The 12,440-nt window shown below is 36.0% G+C and overlaps 1 protein-coding gene across 1 annotated transcript in view; it reads right to left on the reverse strand.

Annotated features, from left to right (window-relative positions):
- Positions 1-12,440, reverse strand: part of LOC141552976 (cilia- and flagella-associated protein 43-like) — a 192,084-nt gene that overhangs the window by 36,517 nt on the left and 143,127 nt on the right. The window lies entirely within an intron of this gene.

Consider the following 12,440-nt stretch of genomic DNA (forward strand, 5'->3'; position numbering starts at 1 on the left):
CTAAGAGATGCTGAAGCTTCCTTCCAGCTCTCAGCATTCCACAACAGAAGCAGAAGGTTCAAAGAAGTTCTTTATTACTTTGATGAACTTTTCAATAAATCTGAAATGCTTCAACCCTCGAGGATTCCTAAAGCACAGACCATGGAGAGAGACACCAGACCATGTCTAAGGGACATAGAGATTCCTGATGCTTGGCTGATTCAGTTCAAGAAGATAAACTCTAACTTTAGGAGACAGGTCATTCTTTCTGAGGTCTACAGAGGTCCACTGTCAGGTAAGCTTGGTCTCTTGATTTACTGGTGTGGCTATGAATATGTGGCTGAGCAAGTCTGACAATGTGGGAAAGGAAGCCTCCTTTCCCCAGATACTATAAATGACTGACTTGGGAAAGACACATTTCAATTGCGTGTGATTGTATAATATAGTCTGAGACTAGGGATCCAGATAAGTAGATTTTTTCAAATAAACATATGACATAAATAGAGGTGACAATTTTGATGTGCTATGATACTCAGCTACACTTTCTGCCACAGTATAAAATATTCATATGCTGACTTTGTGTTTGTTGATTTTATGTATGTTGATTTATGGTTCTGCTCATTTCATTTTGTATCAATTCACTTAAGTCTTTCCAGATTTTTATGAGAGGATCCTTCTCATCATTTCTTATAATAAATAGCATTCCCCAATTGATAGATATCCCCTCAATTTCAAATTCTTTGCTACCACTAATGGACCTATTATATTTTTTCTAAACATAGGACTTTTTACTTTTTAAAAAAATCTCGGACTTCCAACCAAGATGGTGGAGAGGACACATGCATATATCTAAGCTCTTTCTTACTCTTAGAATACTTTTTTTCATGATTCAGCCTCGGAAGTAGTGCTTGACTGAAAAAAATCCACAAATACTTTACCAATAGAAGATATCCTTGAAATTCACCAGAAAAGGCCTGTTATTTGCTTGCAGGCAGGGACAGTTAGACTAGGTGCAGATCTCAGGCAGGCAGTTAGAGAATGGAAGACAGATAACACTGAGCAGACTGGAAAGGGGCAGGGTGTAGTCACAGCCATTGGAAAATTTGCAGGGAGAATTTTACCCAGTGTGGACTTCTTTGCTCTGGCAGCAAGCCAGTAGATCAGCAGAGAAGCTACAAACACAGGGGGTAAAGACGTCAATTCCAAAACACTGGGGTCGGGGCCTGGCCACACCCACTCACCACCCAGAGTGATTCAGCATGCTCTCAGAGTCTCAGAGAATGGCCATTGGGCAGCCATTGTTGTTCCACTGCTGCTTCATTGCTACCATCTAGTCTGTAGAAGAAGCTTGGTAACACAACAGTGCCCAAAAAGCAGACCACATTTGCTTTTTCTGTTTGTTTTCTTTGATTCTTTTTTGTCAAAATGAGCAAAAAAATTAAAGTGTGCTCTGATAAAAGATAGCTTTTATATGGACAGAGAACAACAGACTTCAAACCCTGAGGAGATCAAAAACAGATTGTCTCCAGATGAATCACCAAAAGGGGACATGATCTGGTCCCCACCACACAAGAATCTCATAGAAGAAATTAAAAAGGCTCTCACAAGAGAACTAGAAGAAAAATTGGAAAAGGAAAAGGAAGCTTGGCAAGAAGGTCTGGATAAGTCATCGCACTCATTTAAAGATAGACTGGATAAAGAAATTAAATTCCTGAAAAACAGAATTAGTGAGGTGGAAAAGGTAAACAATTCCAAGGAAAACAGAATTAGTGAATTGGACAAAGAAAATAGCTCTCTAAAAAATAAAATTGGCAAAATGAAAAAAAATCCATGGAACAAAACAACTAATTTAAAAACTCAATTGGACAGTTACAAAGAGAAATAAAAAAGTAAATGAAGAAAATAATTAATTAAGAATCAGAATTAAAGGACTCAAGGAGACAGCAAGAATCAGTCAAGCAAAACCCAAAAAATGAAACAATGAAAAAAATGTCAAATATCTACTTGGGAAAACAACAGACCTGGAAAATAGATCTAGGAGACATAATCTGAGAATTATTGGACTTCCTACAAATTATGATGAAAGAAATAGCCTAAACACTATTTTCCAGGAAATCATCTAAGAGAACTGCCCAGATGTTTTAGAAACAGAAGGTAAAATAGACATTGAAAGAATTCATTGATCACTTACTGAAAGAGATCCCAAAATCAAAACTTCAAGAAATATTGTGGCTAAATTCCAGAACTATCACATCGAGGAAAAAATACTACAAGCAGCTAGAAAAAAACCAATTCAAATATAGAGGAACCACAATAAGGATTACCCAGGATCTACCAGTATTCACATTAAAGGATCGAAGGGCCTGGAATCTGATATTCTTAAAGGCTAAGGAACTTGGTATGTAGCCAAGAATAACTTACCCAGCCAAAATGAGCATTTTTTTTCCAGGGAAGAAGATGGACATTCAATGAAATAGGTGAATTTCATCTATTTCTGATAAAAAACCAGAACTAAACAAAAAGTTTGATCTCCAAATATAGAACTCATGAGAAGCACAAAAAAGTAAAAAGAAATGTTGGGAACTATATTTCTGTTATGAATATAAATAAAAACACACATATAATTTGGTTTTACAGTTATAATATAAAAAAGAAACTAAAGATGGAAAGGAAGTTGTACCAGGAAAAGGATAAAGTGGGAGTATTGCATCTCACAAAGAGGCAAAGGAAATCTATTATATTGGAGGGAAAGATGGGAGGGGGATGAACATAGTGTGTATCTTATTCTCATAAGAATTGGCCTAAAGGAAAAAATATTAGACATATTTAATTTACAGAGAAACTTCTCCCACCTCATTGAAAAGTGGGAGGAGAAAAGTGAAAAGGGAAGAAGTAAGCTAAACGGAAAGGAATACAGAAATTGTGAGGAAAAGGGGTAAGAAAAGGGGAGAAACTCTAAGGTGGAGGAGGCATCCTAAAAAGGGAGGGCTGTGAGAGGCAAGTGGTACTTACAAGTTTAATACTGGGGAGAGGGGAAAGGGGCAAGGAAAGGAGAAAAGCATAAGCAGGGGTTAACAAGATGGCAAGAAATACAAAATTAGTAATCAATGTGAATGGGGGAGTGGAGCCAAGATGGCGGAGAAGCAACATGCGAATTTCTAACCTCTCTCTTACCCTCAATACCAGCTATTTAATTCAGCCTCAAAAATAGTGCTTGACTGGTAAAACACACGAAGATTATAAGCACAACAACTTACCAGCTGAAGAGAATCTGGAATTTCATCAGAAAAAGTCCATTCTGAGGGGTGGGGAAAAAGACTGGCACAGACAGTGATAGACATATCACTAGCATATTGTGCAGATTGGGCTGGGGGGCCTCTGGGGTTAGAAAAGCTACAGAGACAGAAGACTCTGGCATAGGCTGATTGCTCTACTCTGCTTGGAAAATAGCAGATCAGCAGAGAAATCAAAGCCACTTAAAAAAAAAAAGCCAGAAACTGCCTATAGCTACCCCAAACCAGAACTGATTCAGCACAGATAACTCAGGGCTGTGTAGCTGCCTTCTGCTGTTCTGGGCTTTTCCTTGGGGCAGTTAAGAATCTATAAGGCAGGGTGACACAGCCCAGAGTAGCCTTTAATCTGCACAGTGGGGGTGCTCGGCCTGAGGCAGTGGACTTCCACAGCAGTGAAACTTCTGAAGCAGAGACTGCTTCCTGGGGCAGAGACACTTCCAGTCTGGGTGCCGGAGCTTTTCGCTAGTCAGCTGCTAATATCGACAGACCTGGGGGGGGGGAGGGAGGGGAGGGTTTGGCTTGGGGTTGTGACACTTTCACTGCTCAGCCTCTAGCCTCAGGGCAGTTGCTAGGCCACACAATGGGGGGGTTCTTCACTGGGCACTCCTGCAGCCCAGCTGTGGCTAACCAGCTCTGAATCACTTCCGGTGGGGGTGGGGAACTCTCTCCCAAAGTACCCTCATACCTTTTGCAAGTGCATTCACAAGATAGCTGCTGTCCATACCTATCCCTGTTCTGCAGAGGAAGCTGGTAACCTCCTTATCCTGAAGGTAGACCATATAGGTTTTAAAAATGTGTTAAAAAATGAGTGGGTTTCCAATCCTGAGGAGACTAACAGAAACAGGCTCTAGATAATACCCTGAAGGGGATTGTTACCTGGCCCCCATCACATATCTCTCTCCTAGAAGAGACTATTAAAAATCTCAAAAGAGAGTTAGAAGAAAAATGGGCAAAGGAAAGAGAAGCTATACAAAAGAGTAACAACGTCTTGAAATTTGAATTGGAAAAGATAAAGAATTCACAAGAAGTGCAGGGAAACAAAATTTGTGAATTGGAAAAGGTTAAAAAATCACAGGAAAGTGGGATCTGTGAATTGGAAAAGATAAGGAATTCCGAAGAAAGTAGGTTTTGTAAATTGGAAAAAGTAAATAACTCACTAAAAAAAAATTAGTGAAATGGAAAAAAAATTCCATAGAGCAAAATAACTCATTTAAAAACTCAATTGGACATATACAAAAAGAAGTAAAAAAAGCAAATGAAGAAAATAACTCATTAAAAATCAGGACTGAACAAATAGAAATGAATGATTCATTGAGACACCAAGAATCAGTCAAACAAAACCAAAAAAATGAAAAGCTGGAGAAAAACATCAAATATTTACTGGGAAAATTAGCAGACCTGGGAAATAGATCTAGGAGAGATAATCTGAGGATTATTGGACTTCCCAAAAATTATGATGAAAAAAAGAACCTAGATTCTATTTTACAGGAAAAGAGAACTGCCCAGAGATAATAGAACCAGAAGGAAAAATAGGCATTGAAAGAATTCATTGAACACCTTCTGAAAAAGATCCTAAAAAAATTCCACAGAATATTGTGGCCAAACTGCAGAACTATCAGATTAAGGAAAAAATATTGCAAGCATCCAGGAAAAAACCAATTCAAATACTGAAGTGCCACAATAAGGGTCATTCAAAATCTGGCTGATCTACCTTAAAGGATAGAAGGGCCTGGAATCTGATATTCTGAAAGGCAAAAGAACTTGGAATGCAGCAAAGAATAAACTACCCAGCTAAATTTAGCATTTTCTTCCATGGAAGAAGATGGACATTTAATAAAACACATGAATTTCATTTGTTTCTAAGAAAAAAACCAAAAATTTGATCTTCAATCATAGGATGCAAGAGAAGCAGAAAAAGGTAAAAGGAACTCTTGAGAACTGTATTTCTGTTGTAGATATACAGAAAGTCCACATGTATAATTTGATTTTACTGATATAACATAAAAAAGGGAAGTATAAATGGAAAGGGGATAGTGTCAGAAAAAGGGAAAAGGGGAGATAAAAAAAGGGAAACTACATCTCAGGAAGAGGCAAAGAAAACTTATCATATCTGAGGGAATTTAGAGAGGGGGAGGAACATTGTGTGAATCATATTCTCATCAGAATTGGCTCAAAGAGAAAATAATTGACATATTTGTTTTTCAGAGAATTCTCTCTCACCTCAATAAAAGTGGGGAAAGGAAAAGGGAAAAGTAAAAGAGTAATAAGGGAAGGGTTAAAGAAAAGGGAAGGGATTTAAAGGGAGGGGGGAGGGATACTAAAAAGGGAGGGCTGCATGACACAAGTGGGGGCCATAAGTTTGATATTGGGGAAGAGGTTCGGGGGGGCAAGAAAAAAAAAGCATAATCTGGGGATAATATGATGGCAGGAAATACAGAATTCGTCATTTTAACTGTAAATGTAAATGGGATGAACTCTCCCATTAAGCGGAGGTGGATAGCAGACTGGTTCAAAAGTCAACCCTACAATATGTTGTTTATAGGAAACACATTTAAAGCAGGGAGATACAAAGTAAAGGTAAAAGGCTGGAGCAGAATCTATTATGCTTCAAGTGAAGTAAAAAAATCCTTATCTCAGATCAAGCAAAAGCAAAAATTGATCTAATTAAAAGAAATAATGAAGGAGACTATATCTTGCTAAAGAGTAGCATAGACAATGAAGCAATATCAATATTAAACATATATGAACCAAGTGGTATAGCATCTAACTTTCAAAAGGAGAAGTTAAGAGAGTTGCAAGAAGAAATAGATAGCAAAACTAATAGTGGGAGATCTCAACCTTGCACTCTCAGAATTGGATAAATCAAACCACACAACAAATAAGAAAGAAATTACAGAGGTAAATAGAATATTAGAAAAATTAGGTATGATAGATCTTTGGAGAAAACTGAATGGTGATAGAAAGGAGTATACTTTCTTCTCAGCAGTTCATGGAACTGATACAAAAATTGACCATATATTAGGACATAAAGACCTCAAAATTAAATGCAGGAAGGCAGAAATAGTAAATGCTTTCTTCTCAGATCATGATTCAATAAAAACTACATTCAACAAGAAGTTAGGGGTAAATGAACCAAAAAGGAATTGGAAACTAAATAAACTCATCTTAAAGAATGATTGGTGGATGTACATCAATTGGAGAATGGTTGGGTAAATTATGGTATATGAAGGTTATGGAATATTATTGCTCTGTAAGAAATGACCAGCAGGAGGAATACAGAGAGGCTTGGAGAGACTTACATCAACTGATGCTGAGTGAAATGAATAGAACCAGAAAACTGCTGTACACTTCAATGCTGTATGAAGAGGTATTCTGATGGAAGTGGATATCTTCAACATAAAGAAGATCCAATTCACTTCCAGTTGATCAATGATGGACAGAAATAACTACACCCAGAGAAGGAACACTGGGAAGTGAATGTAAATTGTTAGCACTACTGTCTATCTACCCAGGTTACTTATACCTTCGGAATCTAATACTTAATGTGCAACAAGAAAATGGTATTTACACACATATATTGTATCTAGGTTATATTGTAACACATGTAAAATGTATGGGATTGCCTGTCATCTAGGGGAGGGAGTGGAGGAAGGGGGGGATAATTTGGAAAAATGAATACAAGGGATAATGTTATTAAAAAATTACTCATGCATATATACTGTGGAAAAAAATTCTAAAAAAAAAAGAATGATTGGGTGAAACAGCAAATTATAGAAACAATAATTTCACCCAAGATAATGACAACGATGAGACATTATACCAAAATTTGTGGATTGCAACTAAAATGGTAATAAGGGAGAAATTTTATATCTTTAGAGGCTTACTTGAATAAAATAAAGAGAAGATCAATGAATTGGATTTGCAACTTAAAAAACTAGAAAAAGACCAAATTAAAATACCCCAACCAAATACTAAACTTGAAATTCTAAAATTAAAAGGAGAAATTAATATTGAAAGTAAAAAAACTATTGAATTAATAAATAAAACTAAGAGTTGGTTTTATGAAAAAACCAATAAAATAGATAAACTTTTGGTAAATCTGATCAGAAAAAGGAAAGAGGAAAATCAAATTGTTAGTCTTAAAAATTAAAAGGGGAACTTTCCACCAATGAAGAGGAAATTCGAGCAGTAATGAGTTACTTTGCCCATCTTTATGCCAATAAATTTGATAACCTAAGTGAAATGGATGACTACCTCCAAAAATATAGGCTTCCCAGATTAACAGAGGAGGAAGTAAATTGCTTAAATAGTCCCATTTCAGAAAAAGAAGTAGAACAAATTACTAATCAACTCCCTAAGAAAAAATTCCCAGGACCAGATGGATTTACATGTAAATTCTATCAAACCTTTAAAGAACAATTAGCCCCAATGTTATATAAACTATTTGAAAAAAAATAGGGAATGAAGGAGTCCTACCAAACTCCTTTTATGACACAGACATAGTACTTATACCTAAACCAGGTAGGTTGAAAACTGAGAAAGAAAACTATAGACCAATCTCCTTAATAAATATTGATGCTAAGATCTTAAATAAGATATTGGCACAAAGACTACAGAAACACCCCCAGTATAATACACCATGATCAAGTAGGATTTATGCAGAAATCATAAATCAAGCTGGTTTAATATTAGGAAAACTATTAGTATAATTGACCATATTAATAATCAAATTAACAAAAACCATATGATCATCTCAATAGATGCAGAAAAAGTATTTGATAAAATCCAACATCCATTCCTGATAAAAACACTTGAGACTATAGGAATAAATGGACTTTTCCTTAAAATAGTCAGGAGCATATATTTAAAACCGTCAATAAGCATCATATGTAATGGGGATAAACTGGAACCTTTCCCAGTAAAATCAGAAGTGAAACAAGGTTGACCACTATCACCATTATTATTCAATATCGTATTAGAAATGCTAGCCTTGGCAATAAGAGTTGAGAAAGAGATTAAAGGAATTAGAGTAGATAATGAGGAAATCAAACTATCACTCTTTGCAGATGATATGATGATATACTTAAGAGAACCCCAGAGATTCTAATAAAAATTTATTAGAAATAATTCACAACTTTAGTAAAATTGATGGATAAAAAAAATCCACATAAATCCTCAACATTTTTTTACATCACCAACAAAATCCAACAGCAAGAGATACAAAGAAAAATTCCATTCAAAACAACTGTTGAGAGTATAAAATATTGGGAATCTATCTACCAAAGAAAAGTCAGGAATCATATGACCAAAATTACAAAACACTTGCCACAAAAATAAAGTCAGATTCAAATAATTGGAAAGACATTAAGTGCTCTTGGATAGGCAGAGTGAATATGATAAAGATGACAATATTCCCTAAACTAATCTATTTATTAAGTGCTATATCATTCAGACTCCCAAGAAATATTTTAATGACATAAAAAAATTCACATGAATGAACAAAAGAACGAGAATTTCAAGGGAATTAATGAAAGAAAAAATCAAATGAAGGTGGCCTAACTGTACCTGATCTAAAACTATATTATAAAGCAGTCACCAAAACCATTTGGTATTGGCTAAGAAATAGACTAGTTGATCAGTGGAATAGGTTAGGTTCACAGGACAAAAGAGTGTAAAACTATAGCAATCTACTGTTTGAGAAACCCAAAGATTTCCACTTTTGGGATAAGAATTCAATATTTGACAAAAACTGTTGGGAAAACTGGAAATTAATATAGCAGAAATTAGATATGGACCACACTTAACATCATATACCAAGATAAGATCAAAATGGGTCTATGATTTAAGCATAAAGAATGAGATTATAAATAGATTAGAGGAACATAGGATAGTTTATCTCTCAGACTTGTGAAGGAGGAAGGAATTTGTGACTAAAGGACAACTAGAGATCATTATTGATCACAAAATAGAAAATTTTGATTACATCAAATTAAAGAGCTTTTGTACAAACAAAACTAATGTAAACAAGATTAGAAGGGAAATAACAAAGTGGGGAAATAATTTTACAGCTAAAGGTTCTGATAAAGGCCTCATTTTCAAACTATATAGAGAACTGACTCTAATTTATAAGAAATCAAACCATTCTCCAATTGATAAATGGTCAAAGGATATGAACAGACAATTTTCAGATGATGAAATTGAAACTATTTTCACTCATATGAAAGAGTGTTCCAAATCACTACTGATCAGAGAAAAGCAAATTAAGACAACTCTGAGATACCACTACACACCTGTCAGGTTGGCTAAGATGTCAGGAAAAAATAATAATGAATGTTGAAGGGGCTGTGGGAAAACTGGGACACTGATGCATTGTGGTGGAGTTGTGAAAGAATCCAACCACTCTGGAGAGCAATCTGGAATTATGCCCAAAAAGTTATGTGCATACCCTTTGATCTAGCAGTGCTACTACTGGGCTTATATCCCTAAGAAATACTAAAGAAGGGAAAGGGACTTATATGTGCCAAAATGTTTGTGGCAGCTCTTTTTGTAGTGGCTAGAAACTGGAAAATGAATAGATGCCCATCAATTGGAAAATGGTTGGGTAAATTGTGGTATATGAATGCTATGGAATATTATTGTTTTGTAAGAAATGATCAGCAGGATGGATCCAGAGAGGCTTGGAGAGACTTACATGAACTGATGCTGAGTGAAATAAGCAGAACCAGGAGATCATTATACACTTCAACAACAATACTGTATGAGGATGTATTCTGATGGAAGTGGATATCTTCGACAAAGAGAAGATCTAATTCAGTTTCAATTGATCAATGATGGATAGAATCAGCTACACCCAGACAAGGACACTGGGAAATGAGTGTAAACTGTTTGCATTTCTTTCCAGTTTATTTTTACCTTCTGCATCCAATTTTTTCTTGTGCAACAAGAAATTTGGTTTTGCACACATATACTGTATCTAGGATATACTATAACATATTTAACATGTATAAGATTGCCTGCCATCTAGGGGAGGGTGTGGAGGGAGGGAAGGGAAAATTCGGAACAGAAAGGAATGCAAGGGATAGTGTTGTAAAAAATTACCATATGTACTGTCAAAAAAAATTATAATTTTAAAATAAAAATAAATAAAATTTTAAAAAAGAAAAAAAAAACTTGCTGATGGTCTTAGATGGTCTTTACATTTTATGGGAGAGTTCATCCCATTAACATAAATAGTTAAGATGACTTAGTCTGTATTATCTACCATCCTATTTTTCCCAGGTTATACTTTTCTCTCTCTTTTTACCCTTTTCCTTCTCATTAGCATTTTCCCCTTATTCTTTTTCCCTTCTACTCCTGCTTCTTTTTCCAAGATGTTGCCTTTACCCTCCAAATTTTCATAATTTTCCAGCATAGCTTTTATTTTTTTTTTCTATCTGTCTTTTAAGATCATTCTTGAATTCTTCCAAAGGGAGCCTTTTGAGCTTGAGACCAGTTCATATTCCACTTTGAGGCTTTGCTTATAGGCGTTTGCCATTGTGGTACTCTTCTGGGTTTGTGTTCTAGTCTTCCTTATCTCCATAGTAGCTCTCTATGGTTAGGGCACTTTTTGCTTTTTTGCTCATTTTAAAAAGTTGGGCTTTGTTCTCAGGGTACGGGGGAGATTGTTCCAAGCTTCTTTTGCAGGGAGACTGACCTTTCATTAACTTTGTTGGGACTGATAGTGCTACAGGCTTTCACACTGCATTGGGTTGGCCAGGCTTAGTTCTATCTATTGTGCTGGGGTTCAGGGGCTCACAATTGCCTTGCCTCACAACTGGTCCACTTATCCACCAGTCTTCTGAACTAGGACAGAGTAGCCAATGCTGGCATACTTTGCCTAAGAGACTTCTACTATATTCCCCAAGCTGGGCCTTTTCATTATGTACCTGAGGTGGGTTTTATTCTCCCCTGCCCAAATGAAACTCCTTTGCTGAACTCCTTCCAAGATAATTTAAGCTGGAAAATTATTACACTCCAAATGTTATAAGTTCTATCACTACAAAATCCATTCAGAAGGTTCATCTAGTATTGATTCTGAGAGAAGCTGGAGAAAGCTTATGCAATGTCCTGCATGCTGTTCGCCATTTCTACCTCACCATAGTAACTTTCTGTGGTCAGGGTTGTTGTTGTTGTTGTTCTTCTTCTTGTTGTTGTTGTTGTTGTTGTTGTTGTTGTTTTTCAGCTTGTTTCTTGACTTTTACCTTTATATTAAATTTGGACTCTATTCTACTACATAGTGGAGAGGGTATTGTCCCATGCTTTCAGTGTTTTGTGCTGCTATTTTAAGAGCTATTTCTGGGGGTTTATAAGCTTTCAGTTATTCCAAGGTGGTATGATCTAAAGAAAGCTGTGTATTCACTACTCTCCTGGCCTATGCTCTGATCTGTGAGAGATCACAAGCATACTTTCTAGTTCTGGAACTTTGACCAGAGTTCCTACTCCCCTGAGGCCACAAGCTCTGGCATTCTGCTGCTTCTTCTTCACCCTGGGACTGCACTCCAGAACTGAGACCCCGATTCAAGTATGGGTATTAACAATTTTTGTAAAGCATTTTTTCAAAGCTATATAAATACTAAATAGTTCTTATTACTGTTGTTTTGGTATGAGGTAAGTCGTACAAAAAATTTAACTCTTTCTAAGTATGATACCAGAATGGCAAACTTGACTTGAAATCCTGCCTCTAATACTAACTCTATGATCATGTATAAGCCACCTAACTTTTCAGGGCTTCAGTTTCCTCACCTGTAAAATAAGAAAGTTGGACATGATTTTTTCTCAGTCTCCTTCTAACTCAACTCTGTGATGCTAGGATTCTTTTTTTCTATGGTTCCTAAATATGTTTTACTTCCCTAAACAAGAACCAGCATGTTATAATCAAATGGACATTGAAACAAGTTAGAAGGCCTAGGCTCAAGACCCAACTATTCTATTGAACAGCCATAAATTATCAAGAAAGTATATCACAAGGAATCCCTCTACTCAATTCTGTCTCCTTATAAATACCTTGGTTTGAAGTAGTTATAAATAATCTCATTTCCCACCTGGCTATACTCATTTTTGGATTCTTTGGCATCTTCACCATGACAATCCCTCTTTTCCCTTGACCCATTCCAAACTCATTATTAGGAA

This window comes from Sminthopsis crassicaudata, chromosome 2 (genome assembly GCF_048593235.1).
Source record: "Sminthopsis crassicaudata isolate SCR6 chromosome 2, ASM4859323v1, whole genome shotgun sequence".
In the NCBI taxonomy this organism is placed as follows: Eukaryota; Metazoa; Chordata; class Mammalia; order Dasyuromorphia; family Dasyuridae; genus Sminthopsis; species Sminthopsis crassicaudata.